The sequence below is a fragment of the Macaca nemestrina genome, chromosome 9 (genome assembly GCF_043159975.1).
Source record: "Macaca nemestrina isolate mMacNem1 chromosome 9, mMacNem.hap1, whole genome shotgun sequence".
Classification (NCBI taxonomy): domain Eukaryota; kingdom Metazoa; phylum Chordata; class Mammalia; order Primates; family Cercopithecidae; genus Macaca; species Macaca nemestrina.
The window spans coordinates 133,216,569-133,233,183 of NC_092133.1; the positions used below are offsets into that span (position 1 = coordinate 133,216,569).

The 16,615-nt window shown below is 38.4% G+C and overlaps 1 long non-coding RNA gene across 2 annotated transcripts in view; it reads left to right on the plus strand.

Annotated features, from left to right (window-relative positions):
* LOC105490599 (uncharacterized) overlaps positions 1–16,615 on the plus strand; it is an 82,120-nt gene that overhangs the window by 58,280 nt on the left and 7,225 nt on the right. The window contains exon 3 of one of the 2 annotated variants that reach the window (XR_011607393.1): positions 10,359–10,481. The exons of the other annotated variant lie outside the window; for it this stretch is intronic. This is a non-coding gene — a long non-coding RNA (uncharacterized lncRNA). Of the gene's footprint in view, positions 1–10,358; positions 10,482–16,615 lie in introns of those variants that run through there. 2 annotated transcript variants of the gene reach the window in all.

The window sequence follows — 16,615 nt, forward strand, 5'->3', positions numbered from 1 at the left end:
AATCCCAGCACTTTGGGAAGCTGAGACGGGCGGATCACTTGAGGCCAGGAGTTTGAGATCAGTCTGACCATCATGGTGAAACCCCATCTCTTCTAAGAATACAAAAATTAGCTGGGCATGGTGGCAGGTGCCTATAGTCCCAGCTACTCGGGAGGCTGAGGCAGGAGAATGGCTTGAACCCGGGAGGCGGATGTTGCAGTGAGCCGAGATCATATCACTTCACTCCAGCCTGGGAGACAGATCGAGACTTTGTCACAAAAACAAAAACAAAAAACAAAATATAAAAAAATTTACCATTTTGTCCTTAGTCTCATTACTCAGGGGCTACTGCCTATTTTTGGTGAAGAGAGCAGTCAGTAAGATGTATTCAAGTTGGAGATATATCATCCTGCACCATCTCCCACCATTCTCGATAAATCATAGCCATCAGTTTATAAATAAACAAGTATTATTTTAGCTGTTTACGACAACATGCTAAAGTAGGGGGTGGAGATAAACAAAACTCTCCTGAAATCCCTTTATTTTAGCTTAGTTGTTCCAGGACCATAATCACAATTCCCCAGGTCATGTGAGGGGATATTGGTTTTGATTTATTTGCTCTTTGCTAGGTACTTAGAAATTCTGTTCTACTGCTTATATGTGTATTCTGGAATGGAGTAATTGATTCATCTTATTTTGACCTAATTATAGCAGCATAAACCCCATCTGTGCAGGTTAAACGACTTCAAATGCTCAGATCCCTAGTAGATCCCAAAAGGATCCTAACAGAGACCTGTACCTTCCTCTGTCACCAGGAACTGGGATCTCTCCCCGTATTTAATCACCTATCCAAGGTCTGGGAATACTGTGTGCTTAGGTAAACAGTTTTTAATGGATTGATCACAAGCAAAATTCAACGCTATCGACAGTCAGTCTCCTTCACTTACAGAGATGCATTTGGTGCAGTTTCTGGCCTTTTGGCTGCCACTGCATATCTACATTGTGGGGACCTTGGATTATGCACTAACACATCGACTTCGGTGGGGCTAGAATCAAAGATCAACCCTGCAGATGGTCAACCACGTTTATGTAACCTCCTATGTGTACTATGTGTAGTGCTGTTCCATGGAAATACCACCATCATCTTTCAGGCAGGAAAGACCAGCTGCAAAATAGCATAATTCTTTAGAGCCAGATCATTGAACTTTAGCAGTCACCAGTGCTTACTATCTGACAAATCTGATTACAGCCTGAAATATAGATGCTGTAATATGGTCACAGTAAGGCAAAAACAATTTTAAATGTTCGTTTTACTTCTTAAAATATCAGACATAATTTCTTGACCTTAAAACAATCAAACAAAACTAAAACACAATTTGGAAACAATTTTTGCTAGATGTTGGGATCCATAAGTACCTCCTATAAAGTAATTTTACAGGCAATAAAGAGAAAAAGATTATAAAGATGGCTAGATAGCTAACTGAGTAGAGTAGTCAGAATATGCCAAAGAAGCAGAGAATTTTGCCACAGGCTTGCACCAGTAGTCTGCTCAGACAGAGTCATACATATACACTAAAGATGGTAACTTACTAGGTCATGTTATAAAGTGACTGTCTTTTAAAAGTCACCCAGATTGACTGTCACAAGTCAATTCCTGGCAATTGCATTACCTGCCTTCATCTGATTCCATTGTTCATATGGCCCTAAATAATCAGGCTAGTCTCATTGATTAGTGGCTTGTTCTGGCCAACTGAACAACTCAATCAAATTGACCCTGTGGCAACCTGTTTCATTGCTTAGCAGATAACAGCCAGGATTCCCCCAAAGCCTGAGTCAGCCATCTTTGAGCACGTAAAAGCAATAACATGAGGCTGCTTCCAAGCAAAGAGCACAGTTGTAGAGAACAAACCACTGGGTGGCACTACCGCATGTTGTTTCAAGGAGAGCTTGGCTACACTAATGGAGGATCTCAAATCTTAACGTGTGTTGACAATCATTCAGTGGAATTTGCAGGTATTCTGATTTCTGGGTTCCACGCCAGAGATACTGGTTCAATATTCTGTGTTGGGGCCCCAGGGATGTGCATTTTTCAATAAATGCCCAAATAATTTTGATAGTGATAGTCTCAGAGAATCTTAGAGAAATACAAAGCTTTAGTTGCCCTGTAGTCCAAACCTCAACAGTCAGAACTGCTTTTACGTTTCCAAAAGAGTCCGTTGGTTTTTACTATCACCATTCAATTCATGGGCTTATGGCAGGACCTTTTACCAGCCATAAATTCTATGACCCAGTAGAAAAGGTTGCAGGCAAAGGCTCTGTCCACAAGCCGTAAGACCCACTCGGCCAGTGTATAAATGGTACTTACTTGGTTTCTATGTAAATGATGTGAACCTTCAAAGTATTTTATTAACATCCTGTAACTATATAGTCTAATGTCCCCAGAGAGTAATCTTGGCTGATTTCTTTCTGCAGACTATACATTGCTATAGCCCTCATTATTTTACAGCTGTCAAGTAAAACCATGAGCAGCTGGGCTGAACTGGTCTGCTTTTTTGGACCATATTAAAAGACTTTATATTGTTAATAAATGGAGGCAATTAAAGGTTAAGTATTTAGTTCATCTAGCCCTTAGAATAATGAATGATTGTAAAGACAGGTTTAATTTAATTCCCCAAATTTAAATTTGGCATTTCTAGTTATTAAGAGTCTAAGAGTACTTTCTGCTTCTGGTTCCATACTTAGGCAACTTGCAAGCTGCCACTGCATCCTAATAACAAGTAAAACAATGCAGGACAACAGCTCTTCTTAGATCTGTAAAAGAAGTTAAGTTCACAGGACAAACCTCTGCCCTCCTAACTGGAAACACATCATAGGCAGACACACAAAAAAATCAGAACATACAGGAGCAGAAACTTCCATGGGAACCAGTGCTGGGGTAGGAAAACTGGAACTGTAATTGGCAACGCTCTGGAGGCTTGGTGTGAACAAGCCTGAGAACCAAAAGCTCTAGGGGAACCTCATCACACTTTTGTGAATTTTACCTGCAGGAGCTTGACCAGGTCCTCACAGTGCATATAAGAGAAAAATCTCTTAGTGCTTCTGGCATGCAGAGGGGCCAAGGAACCATTTTTGAAATACACCAGATCACTCTGTTCTTTTAGACAAAGTCTACCCTTAGGAAAAGCTAGTTAACCACGGTCTAACATGCTGGAGTTTTATCACAGCCTCACTGACCAAGGAAAAGGGAAAGAGTTCAACTCTACCCAGCTGTGTGGCCTTCCCCATGGGACTGGGAAATACCCAGTTCCAGCCCACTCTGGCATTCCGGTGGGAGAAGGGAAAAACTCAACTCTAGCCCACTCCAGTCATCCTGTCTCACCTAAGAAAGGAGAAATAAAATGAGAAACACTTGGAAAGTTCACAGTCCAGAGGCACAAACTCACTGAAAGACTGAGACCTAATTATAAGGCCACGGAATGCTTCTGCTTCCCCCACACCTTACCACTACATTATTAAAGGCCTACCAATAGCAGTTCCTCTTCCCAGTACATCATCTCTAGCTACCAAGAAAAGATTACAAGTCATACTAAAAGGCAAAATCACAGTTTGAAGAGATATAGTAAGCATTAGAACCAAACATGCTGGGAAGTTGGAATTATCAGAGAGAGAATTTAAAACAATTGTGATTAATATGCTAAGGAATCTATGTAAGAAAGTAGATAGCATGCCAGGACAGATGGAAAATGTAAGAAAAGAGATGGAAATCCTAAGAAGGAAGCTGAAAGACATGCCACAGATCAAAAACACAGTAACAGAAATGGAAGAAAGCTTTTAATGGGCTTATTGGTGGACATGACATGGCTGAGGAAACAGTCTCTGAGTTTGAGGATATCTTAATAAAAACCTCCAAAACTGAAAAGCAAAGAGAATGAAGACTGATAAAAACAGAATATTCAAGAACTCTAGGAAAACTAAAAATAAAAGACATAAAATGTGTAACGAGAATATAAGAAGGGGAAGAAAGAGAAAAAGAAATACTTGAAACAATAGCTGAAAAATTCCCTAAATTAATGTCAGACACCAAACCACAGATCCAGGAAGCTCGGAGAACACTAAACAACAAAAATGCCAGGAGAACTACACCTAGGCCTTTCATTTTCAAACAAAAGAAAATCAAAGATAAAGAAGAAAATTCTGAAAGTCAAAGGGGGGAAAAAAACCCCCAGCTTATCTATGGAAGGAAAAAGACTTACCTCTGACTTCTAAGAAACCGTGCAAGCAAAAAAAGAGGGGAGTGAAATAGTTAAGGTGTTGAGAGAAAGAAACCAGCAACCTAGACTCCTATACCCTATGAAGTTATTTTTCAGTAGTGAGGGAGAAATAAGGACTTTCTCAGGAAAGTAAAAATTAAGGGAATGTGTTGCTAGTAGATCTCTCTTGCAAGGGGTATTAAAAGAACTACTTTAGAAAGAAAGAAAATAACGTAAGTCAGAACTCAGATCTACATAAATAAAGGGAGCACATCAGAAAAGAATAAGGTAAAATAAAAACATTTATACTTTTTTTTTTAATCTAACAGGTAACAGTATGTTCAAAATCACAGCAACAATGATTTCAGCTATGTATGCTTGTATGTGCGTTTGTGTGTATGTATGTACCTCTGTGTGTGTATGCTTCGATATACATATAAGTGAAATAAATGACAGCAATGGTACAAGGAATGGGAGAAAGGAATTAGAATTATTTTGTTATTATAAGGTAATCTCACTGCCTTTGAAGTGGCATAGTGTTATTTGAAAATGGGCTTGAATTAGTTGTTCTTTTTGAAATTAATGACTCTAAGGCAACCACTAAGAAAATAAGAAAAAAAGTATAATATTCTAAGAAAGGAGAGAAAATAGAGTCATATCAAATCCTCAATTAAACCCACAAAATACAGAAAAGAAGTGGAAGAAAAAGTAGGAACAAAGAACAACAGCAACAAATAGGAAATAGTAACAAATATGGTAGACAGCAATCCAATTATATTGATAATGATTTTGAATGCCAGTGATCCAAATGCAGCAATGAAAACACAGACTGTTACGGTGGATCAAAAAACAAGACTCAATTTCATGTTTTCTACAAGAATCTCACTTTAAACATAAAGATATATACAGATTAAAAGTAAGCAGATAAAGAACAATATACCATGCTAACACTAATCAAAAGAAAGCAGGAGTTGCTATATTAATTTCAAAAAGAACAGACTTCAAAGGAAAATTTCAAAAAGAACAGACTTCATTATCAAGGATAATGAAGGACATTAACTAATAGAAAAGGGATCAATTCTCTAAGAAGACAATTGTTCTTAATGTGTAGGTGCCTAAAATCAGGGCATGAAAATACACCAGGCAAAACCAATAGCACTGCAAGGAGAAATACATTAATCCATGATTATAGTTAAAGACTTTAATACCCCTCTATCAGCAATTCACAGATCCAGCAGGCATACAATCAGTAAGGACAAGCTGAATTCAACAACACTGTCAATCAGCTGGATATAATGGACATCTATAAATTTCTTGATCCAAGGGCAGCAGAATACACATTCTTCTCAAGCTGACATGGAAGACTCACGAAGACACACAATATTCTGAGCGATAAAACACTGCTTAGCAATTATCCAAAGACAGAAATCACATAATGGCTACTGTCAGGCCACAGTGGAGTTAAATTAGTAATCAATGATAAAAGAGACCTGGAAAATCACGAGCTACGTGGAGATTAAACAATAGACTTCTGTAAAACACATAGGTCCAAGAGAAATTTAAAAAATATTTTGAGCCAAATGAAAATGGAAACGCAGCTTATCAAAATGTGTGGGATGCAGTGAAATCAACTCTTTGATGAGGGGAATTTATAGTATTGAATGCATATGTTAGAGAGGAAGAAAGATCTAAAATCAATTATCTCAGCTTCTACTGTAGGAAACTAAGAAAACAAGAGGAAATTAAATCCAAAGTAACTAGAATAAAAGAAATAATAAAAATTAGAGCAGAATTAGAGCAATTCAATGAAATTGAAAACAGAAACTCAATAAAGAAAATCAGCAAAACCAGAAGCTGGTTCTCTGAAGAGATAATAAAATTGGTAAGGCCCTAGTAAGCCCAACCGAGGAAAAACAGAGAGAAAATACAAATTACTGTATCAGAAATGAAAAAGGGTTTATTACTGCAGATCTCACTAAGATCACGAACAAGGCAAGGATATTCCCTGTCACCACTGCTTTTCAACATTGTACTGGAAATACCAGCTAGTGCAATAAGAAAAGAAAATATATTCAGATTGAGAAAGGAGAAACAAAGACAACTTTGGACATTACATGGTAGTCTATGTACAAAATCTGAAAAATTACAAAAACAGAACCCCAAACTCCTGAAACTAGTAAGTGATTATTATGGCAAGGTTATATAAAGTGAGTCGATCATTTTCCTATATGCTGGCAATGAATAAGTGGAATTTTAAATTAGAAACACAATACCATTTACATTAGGGCCCTCAAAAAAACATGCTTAGGAATAAATTGAACAAAATACATACAAGATCTATATGAGGAAAACTACAAAACTCTGTTGAAAGAAATCAAATAATAATTAAATATATGAAGAGATATTCCATATTCATAGATAGGAAGACTCAATATTGGCAAGTCAGTTATTCCCAACTTGATTTATAGGTTCTATGCAAACACAATGAAAATCTCAGAAAGTTATTTTGTAGATATTGACAATCTGATTCTGAAGTTTATACACGTAGCAAAAAGGCCCAGAATTGCCAACACATTATTGAAGAATGAGAACGAAGTTTGTAGACTGACACTACAAACTTCAAGACTTACTATAAAGCTACAATAAAGAAGATTATGGTATTGGTAAAATAATAAACAAAGAGATCAATAGACCAGAAGACAGATTCCATAAATAGACCTACATAAACATCGCCAAGTGATTTTTGACAATGGAGCAAAGGCAATGTGGTGGAGAAGACATAATCTTTTTAACAAATTGTGCCGGACCAACTAGACATCTATATGCAATAAAAAAAAAAAAAAAAGAGGAACCTAGATACAGGCCTTATACCCTTCACAGAAAAAAACTCAAAATGAATCAAAGACCTAAATACAAAATGCAAAATTATAAAACTCCTAGAAGATAATATAGAAGAAAATCTAGATGACTATAAAACTCCTAGAAGATAACAAAGGAGAAAATCTAGATAACCGTGGATTTGACAATGACTTTTTGAGTATGACACAAATAGCAGGAACCATGAAATAATACTAGATGAACTGGACTTCTTTGAAATTAAATATTTCTGCTTTGTAAATGACACTGTCAAGAGAATAAAAAGGAAAGTCACAGAACGGCAATAAATATTTGTGAAAGACACATCTGATAAGGGATTACTGTATAAAATATATAAAGAACTCTTAAAACTAAACAGTAAGAAAACAATCCAATTAAAAAGCAGGCCAAATGCCTGAACAGACACCTCACTTAAGAAGACATACAGGCCGGGAGCAGTGGCTCATGCCTGTAATCCCAGTACTGCGGGAGGCCGAGGTGGGTGTATTACTTGAGGTCAGGAGTTCAAGACCAGCCTGGCCAACATGGGGAAAGCCTGTCTCTACTAAAAATACAAAAATTAGCTGAGTGTGGCAGCGCATGCCTGTAATCCCAGCTCCTCAGGAGGCTGAGGTAGGAGAATCACTGGAACCCAGGAGGCAGAGGTTGCAGTGAGCTGAGATTGCATCATTGCACTCCAGCCTGGGCAACAGAGCAAGACTCTGTCTCAATTTAAAAAAAAAAAAAAAAAGACATACAGATGGCAAATAAGCATTTGAAAAGATTCACCACATCATAAGTCATCAGAAAAATGTAAATTAAACCAACAAGGAGATACGACTGTACACCTATTAGAATGGCCAAAATCCGGAATACCGACCACACCAAATGCTGGTGAGGATGTGAATAACAGGAACTCTCATTCACTGCCGGTGGGAAAGCGGCATAATATAGCTTTTTTTGGAAGATATTTTGACGGTTTCCTGCAAAACTACACACATTTTTTCTGTGTGATCCAGCTATCATAGTCCTTGGAATTTACTCAAAGGAGCTGAAAACTTGTCTACACAGAAACTTGCACACAAATGTTTATAGTAGCTTTATTCACAATTGTCAAAAGCAACAAGATGTCCTTCAGTAGGTGAATGGATAAATAAACTGTGAGACATCCAGACAATTATTTAGAACTATTTAGTACTAAAATGAGCTATCAAGCTATGGAGGGAAATGGAGAAAACCTAAGTGCATAATTCTTTTTTTTTGTTTTTTTGAGACAAATAATTCTTTTCTTTTCTTTTGAGACAGGGTCTCACTGTATCACCCAGGCTGGAGTGCAGTGGTGCAATCACAGCTCATTGCGGCCTCAATCTCCCAGGCTCAGGTAATCCTCCCACCTTACTCCCCCAAGTGCCTGGGCCTGCAGGTACATGCCACCGTGCCTGGCTAATGTTTCTATTTTTTGTCGAGATGGGATTTTGCCATGTTGCCTAGGCTGGTCTCAAATTCTGAGCTCAAGTGATCCACCTGCCTCAGCCTCCGACAGTATTGGGGTTACAGGCATGAGCCATTGCACTGGTATAAGTGTATAATTCTAAGTGAAAGGAGCCAATTTGAAAAGGCTATAGACTGCATGATTTCAACTATGACATTCTGCAAAAGGCAAAACTATGGAGACAGTAAAAAGATTAGCGTGGTTGTCAAGGGTTAGAGGGGAGGGACAGATGAATAGGCAGATCACAGATTTTTAGGGCAGTGAAACCACTCATATTATAATGATGAATATATGTCATTATACATGTGTCCAAATCTATAGAATGTACAATACCAAGAGTGAGTCCTTATGTAAACTACGAACTCTGGGTGATAATGATGTGTCAATCTAGGTTCACTGAGCGTAATTAATGTCCCACTTGGGTTGGGGATGCTGATAATGTGGGAGGCTATGCAAATGTGGGGGGCAGGAATATATGAGAACTGTTTATACCTTTGTGTCAATTTCATTGTGAATCTAAAACCGGTCTAAAAATAAAATCTCAAAAAAGTCTAATTGTTAAGTACGAATAACCTTATTTTCATTTTGTCAATTTTTTAACAGAACTTGATCAACTGTTAAGTGTTACGTTTTGTTTGATGTTTGCACCTGGACTGGACCATCAATAAAGGTGTTATGACTCTTGTTGGAAACTCAGATTGGGGCTGAAAGTCAGTTGAATTTAATTCAACAAATATATGTTGAGCATATGCTATATTTAAAGCATGTAAGAGGCCAGGCGCAATGGCTCACACCTGTAATGTTGGCACTTGGGGAGGCCAAGGTGGTTGGTGGGTCACCTGAGGTCAGGAGTTTGAGACCAGCCAGACCAACATGGCGAAACCCTGTCTCTACTAAAAATACAAAAATTAGCCAGGCATGGTGGTGCTTGCCTGTAATCCCAGCTACTTGGGAGGCTGAGGCAGGAGAATCACTTGAACCTGTGAGGCAGACATTGCAGTGAGCCAAGATTGTGCCATTGCACTCCAGCCTGAGTGACAAGAGCAAAACTCCGTCTCAAAATAAATAAATAAATAAATATTAAAAAATAAAAATAAAAAAACAGGCATATAAGAGACTCAGTCCCTTCCTACAAGAAGCATGCAATCAAACACAAGAAGAATAATGCTATGAAAAATATGTAAGCTCTTTAAGAAATTAAAATTCTCCAGGATTCAGAGGGATAGGGAATAATATCTTGTGAATATAAACAAAGATGTCGTGAAGAGGGAGCATAAGCAGTGTCAGTAAAGCACAGGATGTTTTGTGAAAATGACTAATCCACCTGGGGTGGTCTGTAGATTGCATTTAGGGAGTGATAGCAGATGATAGACCTGTAGGCTTTTATCCCCTTATGCATTTGGGTCCTGGCTCCCAGGAAGTCATGGCAAATTACATATTAGAATCCGAATCTGCACATCTTCTTTAGAAAGAATGCACTATGAATAGTTTGGGAATAAAATGATGCCAGTTAGCGTTTGACAATGCAGTCAGGCGGGAACCAAGCTGATGATCTGCTCTCCAGTTCTGTAGTGTCACCTGGTCTCTCTCTGCCTCAATTCTTCCACCTGTGCAGTATAATTCTAGGATTCTTTCTTATCTCAAAAAACATCAGTGTAATAAAACGTTTTATTTGACTAGGACTTTACTCTTCATAAAATATCAACCCATATATTCTCTCTTTGATTTATACAACCAACCTTTCAGATGTTTTGGCTGACATTTTAATCTCTGTTTTGTAGGCACAGAAATGGAAGTTCAGAGAACAGTCAATTAGCTAGGGCCACATTGCTTTCAACCTGAGAATCTCACCTGCCACCAAACCACTACTGAGCTGCCTCTCTCCACAGCAAGGTGTGAATAAGGGTGGGTATAAAAATATTTTGTGATAAAGTTAAAACCCCCTTAAGGACAAACCAACTGATATTCACAGTCGTGTAACTACATTATTTTTTTTTATATGTAACTTTTTGTTTGTTTGTTTTTGTGTCAGGGTCTTACTCTGTTGCCCAGGCTGGAGTGTAGTGGCATGATCTCAGCTCAACGCAACCTCTGTCTCTTGGGTTCAAGCGATTTTCCTGCCTCAGCCTCCTGAGTAGGTGGGATTACAGGTACACACCACCATGCTCGACTAATTTTTGTATTTTTGGTAGAGACAAGGTTTCACCATGTTGGCTAGGCTGGTCTCGAACTCCTGACCTCAAATGATCCCCCCATCTTGGCCACCCAAAGTGCTGGGATTTCAGGCATGAGCCACTGCACTTGGCCTACATGTAACTTTTAAGAACAAAATAAATCAAAAGCAAAGAATAACAAAACAACAAATAAAACCTAGTGTCAGAGAGAGTAAAAACAGAAATAGTTGGGTCAATAAGATATTAAATGTCTTTGACATGATGCAGTGTGAAATATGTATGCTGTATTTAGCCCAAAGTGCTTACCATGAATTCATCAGAAATTCGTATCATGGAAATGTACCTTTCATGGAAACATGCAAGACAGAGGAATAAGCTAACAGGGTCCATGAAGCAGCAGCCAGTCAAATCCGTAAGGTGGGGCTTCTGGCAGAACAACTTGCTTGGCCTGCTTTACAGGTCAATGTCCTAAATTATAGGATGGGGTCGGGAATGCAGAGCAGTGGGAGGGAAGATTAAAAGGGGACCTGAGGAGAATTTGGGGTGATAACTTGTGATGATTTCATAGATGATTACACATGATAAGAAGAACTGAATTATACACTGTAAATATGTACAGTTTATTGTATGTCAATTATATTGCCATAAAACTGTTAAAAAATGTCCATGGTGAAAGCAATTCGTAGAACTACAGGGATGCTCATTGTAAATTTCTGGATATCTACGTCTCTCCCTCTAGGCTGGTGTTTTGCCTGATTTATCCATTTCATACTCTTTAATGGTAGAGAAGACTACAGGGCTGGCACGGGTGCTTTGTTGGAATCTGTGCCTCTTTGGGGCACATAATTTGAGCAGTCAATTTAGTCAAAGGAATTTTGCTAGTGATGAGGATGTGCAAAGAATCATGGGGTTTGTTTTCATGGTAAAAAGCTACAATGCACTGCCATTCTGAGAAGCTCAGGATAATACTGGCTGGAAAATGGCATGGACTATGCCCCTGGTGAGTGGAAAGGCTCAGTTTATTTCTATCTGACCCTCTTCTGATTCCAAATTGTGCTTTTATTCCCTGTGTTCCAGCAGATTGGGGACTGGTATTTGTGTGAGCAGAGAGGCACCTTTGCAAAATCTCATTTGCATAAGCCCACACACGGGAGAACGTTTCCAAGATCCAAAAGTGGGAATAATATTGCTCCTGCAGATAAAAATAAAGGAGCTCCTTGCAATTTGGGAGACCAATTCAGCAACTCCAGTTTACATACTCTTTAAGTTATAGGAAATATTTCAACACCGATTTATAGTCGTGATCAGCCTGGCAGCTATTCCTGTGGCCTTTTGTGCTTAAAAACATCTCCATTTCCATGTGTTGACACCTGAGAGCACTCTCGCACAGTCATATACATGCTTTCTTTTATTTGGAAAGAGCTAAATGCAGGAATGCATTTTGAATAGATTATTTTTTCCAAAACAAACGCATGGTCGATTTTCACAGCATCGACTGACATGGGCAGTCACTAAAATAGAAAGTTGACCCCAAACATTTTTCCAGTTTCTATTGCATAATTAAAACAAAAAGTCAGCTGTTTGAGTAGTAATAACTATAGCTTCCATAGACACAACGCCAGGAGACCAATTCATTTATTCAAAGAGCATGGTGCCTTTCAGCCCTGACATCTTAAAACATTTTCAAATGAACAGGGACCTTTTGGATTGCCCGGGATGCATATTCATTTTTTCTTCTATTATTCACATCTCCATCATGATTCCCAACTGACTTATTTTGGAGGGCCTTTGACTTGTAAATGTATGCTGTGGTATGTGCATGAACGTACGTGTATGTGTGTGTGAATGTGCATGCAAAACCAAGCCAAACCCTGAAAATAGGCTAAATGTTAAACCAGCTTCTTTCTTACAGGCAGACAACCATCTTCTTTAGATAAGAATCTTGCTGGTTTCTGAGATAGGTGATTTCAGGGCCTTCTCTCCTTCCTTGTTTGCTGCTTCCCTTACCAATTTGAGACTCATCTTTGATTCTTCAACTAAGCTTAAGGGCAGAAATGGTGTGAAGTGCTTGAGATCATTAATAGGTTGGAGCTGGAGCAGCATGTGGTCACCTGATGCTATGCTGGGCACTGACCCACAACCTGCCCCCACGGACTTACTTCCTCTTGAGAGACACAGAGCCAACACAGCCCCCCTGACCTGAACTGAGCTGACTAGGAATCTGACAAATGCTGCACATTCGGTAGCTGTTTCTTGACTGAGACTTTTCATCTGGAACAGGGAGAGGTTAAAGCTGTTGGGGCAATGAATGGAAAGAATGAAATTTGCACTCTCAGGTTGAGTAGGTTTGGAAACCCAGTAAATGAGTATGAAAGAAAGAAGAGCGAAGACACCTGGAAACCCAGCCAGGGCTGCAACAGAGCCAATAGAAGGATTTTCTCTGCTTTGCAGGCAGTGAGAATGATGAAGCCTGCTGAGAAAGTCTCTGACTTTTCATATTCACTGGGCCCTGGCACGGCAGGTGAAACCCTATTATAAGCTTCAGGGACCTTGGCTTCATTCCTGGACCTTCCACTTCTGACGATTGTATGGGATAGGCTTGCATAGTAGTTTTTGTGGAACATTTTCTTAGAACATGATGCCCTTCTTCTACCAAATGAGTTCTTTGTGGACCTTAACATTTAAGAATACCCAGAATCTGGTGTTTCTAATTCCATCTCCTGGAGCATTCCTACATCCTAGCGTTTATTAATAAGTGACTTGTAATACTATAGCATCACCCTTCTTTTAAAACTAATTTGTGATGCATGGAAATCAGGATTCAATAAACAGAATATTTTCTTTATTATATTAGGACTCTGTTAACTTTATTTTCAACTACAAAATGGGTGCTCACGAAATAGCAACATTTTAATACCTGCTGGTAGGTTTCTATGTCCAGGGTGGACAACGAGTCTCTGAGGCAGCCTACCCTGCACGATCGTGAGAAGAGATAATTGAATAGGTAATTCAAGATGTTTAGATTGCAAGAAAAAAATAAATAAATTCTGGCTTATAAATACATTTACATATATTCATAATATTCTTTATGCATATCATGGATTTGTAATGCAGAACCATTGGAAACTCAATTTGCAGACAACTTTGCTACTTCTACAAATTTGCGGGCATAAGCACTGTATTGGATTTTGATTTCCATGGTCTTCTCCACCTGTGGGCATATTCTTTGACCCTAGGAACACAACTTGACCTTTTCAGCTCCTTTATTCAGTTTGACATTAATTTTTCTTCTTTATTCTCAACTGGTTTTCATTGTACTTAGTGAACAATGAAGGGGCTCTGGGGTCCAAATAGACCTGTAAAGTGCCCACGACTTTTAAACCAAAGAAGGCAACACTACATGATTAAAAGCTTTACATTCTCAAAGAGCAATATGATTAATCCAGTAGCACAGTGTTGAGTGGCTTCACACTGCCTTCATTTGTTGGTATTGTTATTTTTCTTGGTTATATTTGATTCGTTGCAATGATAATTTTCGTTCGAACAGTAAATGTGAATCTCTCTCTGCGATTGCAAAAATGTCTTAACTATTTCAGTAATCTTTTAAACTTCCCATTTCTGTCTTTGTGAGGAAAAGGAATGGAAGTGGAAGATCTGCCCACAAAGATAGATTCCCCTAAACCACACACCAGGGCTACTAATGTAAAGGCAAATACAAAAACTCTCTTAGATTTTTTTTGTATGTTTAGCAGAACTGAAGGAAGATGATTCAAATGGTTTTCTATCCAGCTTGATTTCGACCTACCCATTTTTAAAGATCTCTAGGATCCCACCCTCTTCCTTGATAGCCCACCCTAGTCGTTGAAATTAAAAAGTATATGCATAATTTCTACCCAAACTCTACTTTCACATTTTATCTTTTGTTTGTTTCTTTGCAAGTATACAGGAAATTCACGTGGTGTCTTCTTTGTGATAGTGCTTCAAATATCCAAGGGTGGTTAGGAGGGCATTTTTCTAGCTTCACTTTTCCAGGTGAAAACACCTCTATCATCATTAATCTTTCCACACAGAGGTTTCTAAAAATATCACTTTGTGTTTATATTTCTATATTCATTTTTAAGAACTGGAGCCCTGAACTGGTTGCGGTAAAGGAATGATACAAAGAATATTTGAACTGAGTAGTGGTTTTGCTTCTTGCATCATCCCACATTATTCTGAAGAGATAAATGTTGTGGTAACCATTATTACATTGATATGCCCATTATTTTTAGTTGCTGAAAAAATCTAGCTTCAGCTTATGATGTGCCAGAACCACCAAAACTGTATTTTTGTGTTTTTTGCCTACCTATCTTTCACCCAGGTTTTGAAGAGGCTTATAGTTTTTTGACTCTGAGGATGTTAACATGCATCTATCCTCCGTGGTTTATATTCTTAAACTAATTTGTTTTGGGAGTTCAAAGTTCTTGAAGATAAGCTCTAGCAGGCTAAATAAATCTGTTTTCAAAGTCAATTTCTCTTTCAAAATGTCACTTACAACAAAATGGATTTCTTTTGTTGCAATAGGTTAACTACCGGTAGTAAACTGACGATGACACACTGAAGAATCTATCTGGGCTTTAATTACATAACATGTGGCTACTGTTGAGTCAGAAATGTAATAATATTTCTGTTGCATGCTGTGATTCATCTTGCAGGGAATGGGTGGATATTCAGGGCCAGGGATATGAAAGCCTGATACCAGTGATAAATAACTATAAACAAAAAATCAGCCTTAACACGTTTTTCAATGGGTCAGCCACCGGAAGCATTTCTTATCATCTTACCCTGTATTTTCCAGCATCCACAAACAGTTTTACTCTCTTTTCTGAGCATTATGTGAGAAATAGTGAACTTTCAGTATTTCTCCCTGTTTTCACCTTAGTTTAGCTACTGACATTAACATTCTTTGAACCTGTTTTCAAATGGATTGAATAGCTTTTATAGCCAAAATCAATGCCATAGTAGTTTGAGAATGGTCAAAATTTAACGAGTGAAGAGTTCTTGAAACTCGTTCTCTATCGGTGTATGAATACCCTGGATTTTTCTTGTGCTTTTATTCTTTGGGGGAAACTAGGGAGGAACCGCAACTTACGAGGTGATTCCCCTTGAATGATCCTAAATATTAACTTGTAGCGGCTTGCTTCTGAACAACCACAGAGAAATAACCAGAGATTAATAAATGTTGCTCAATTTCATGGTTGTTCTTGGGCAAGTTCCTCCTCACAATATTTTGAGTGTACACAGCAGCTGCTGCACGCTTAAAATGAAAGGTTTTTCACGTTCACCTCTTAGCCCCTGTAATATTTCAGCTAAGCCTGCCTGAGGACTTCCTCTCTTCCTTTGATGGAAATAATAAACTATGATGAGTTTGCAATAACAGCTCTCCATTCCACCACCATCTTATTTCTTAGAAGTGGAACAATAGCTCCTTGTACTGCTGTGAATAAGACCCTTCAGAACAGTGGAGTTCAGACCAAGAAGCTGGAATGGGGCTTTGTTCGTGCCAAGTGCTGCGGGGGTCATGGAAAAACATCTTGACATTGAGTTGCCATGGAAGCATTTGATGTTGTAGTGACACTTCTCTTTTTCGGCAAGTGGTTAATATGCTCTCCAATTAACACATCAGAAAGCAAAGCTGCTATGTCAAAAGATCATCTGGTAGATTCCAAGGCTCTTGCCTATTTCTCCCTTCACCATTGCTGGTCTGTCTGCATTTTTTTTGTGTGTGTGTGTCAATTTAGCATTAAAATGTTCCTCAAAAAAAGACATTGCTTGCTCCAAAGACCAGGGTCATGGAGAAGGGGATCAGTTTTACTACAAAATGA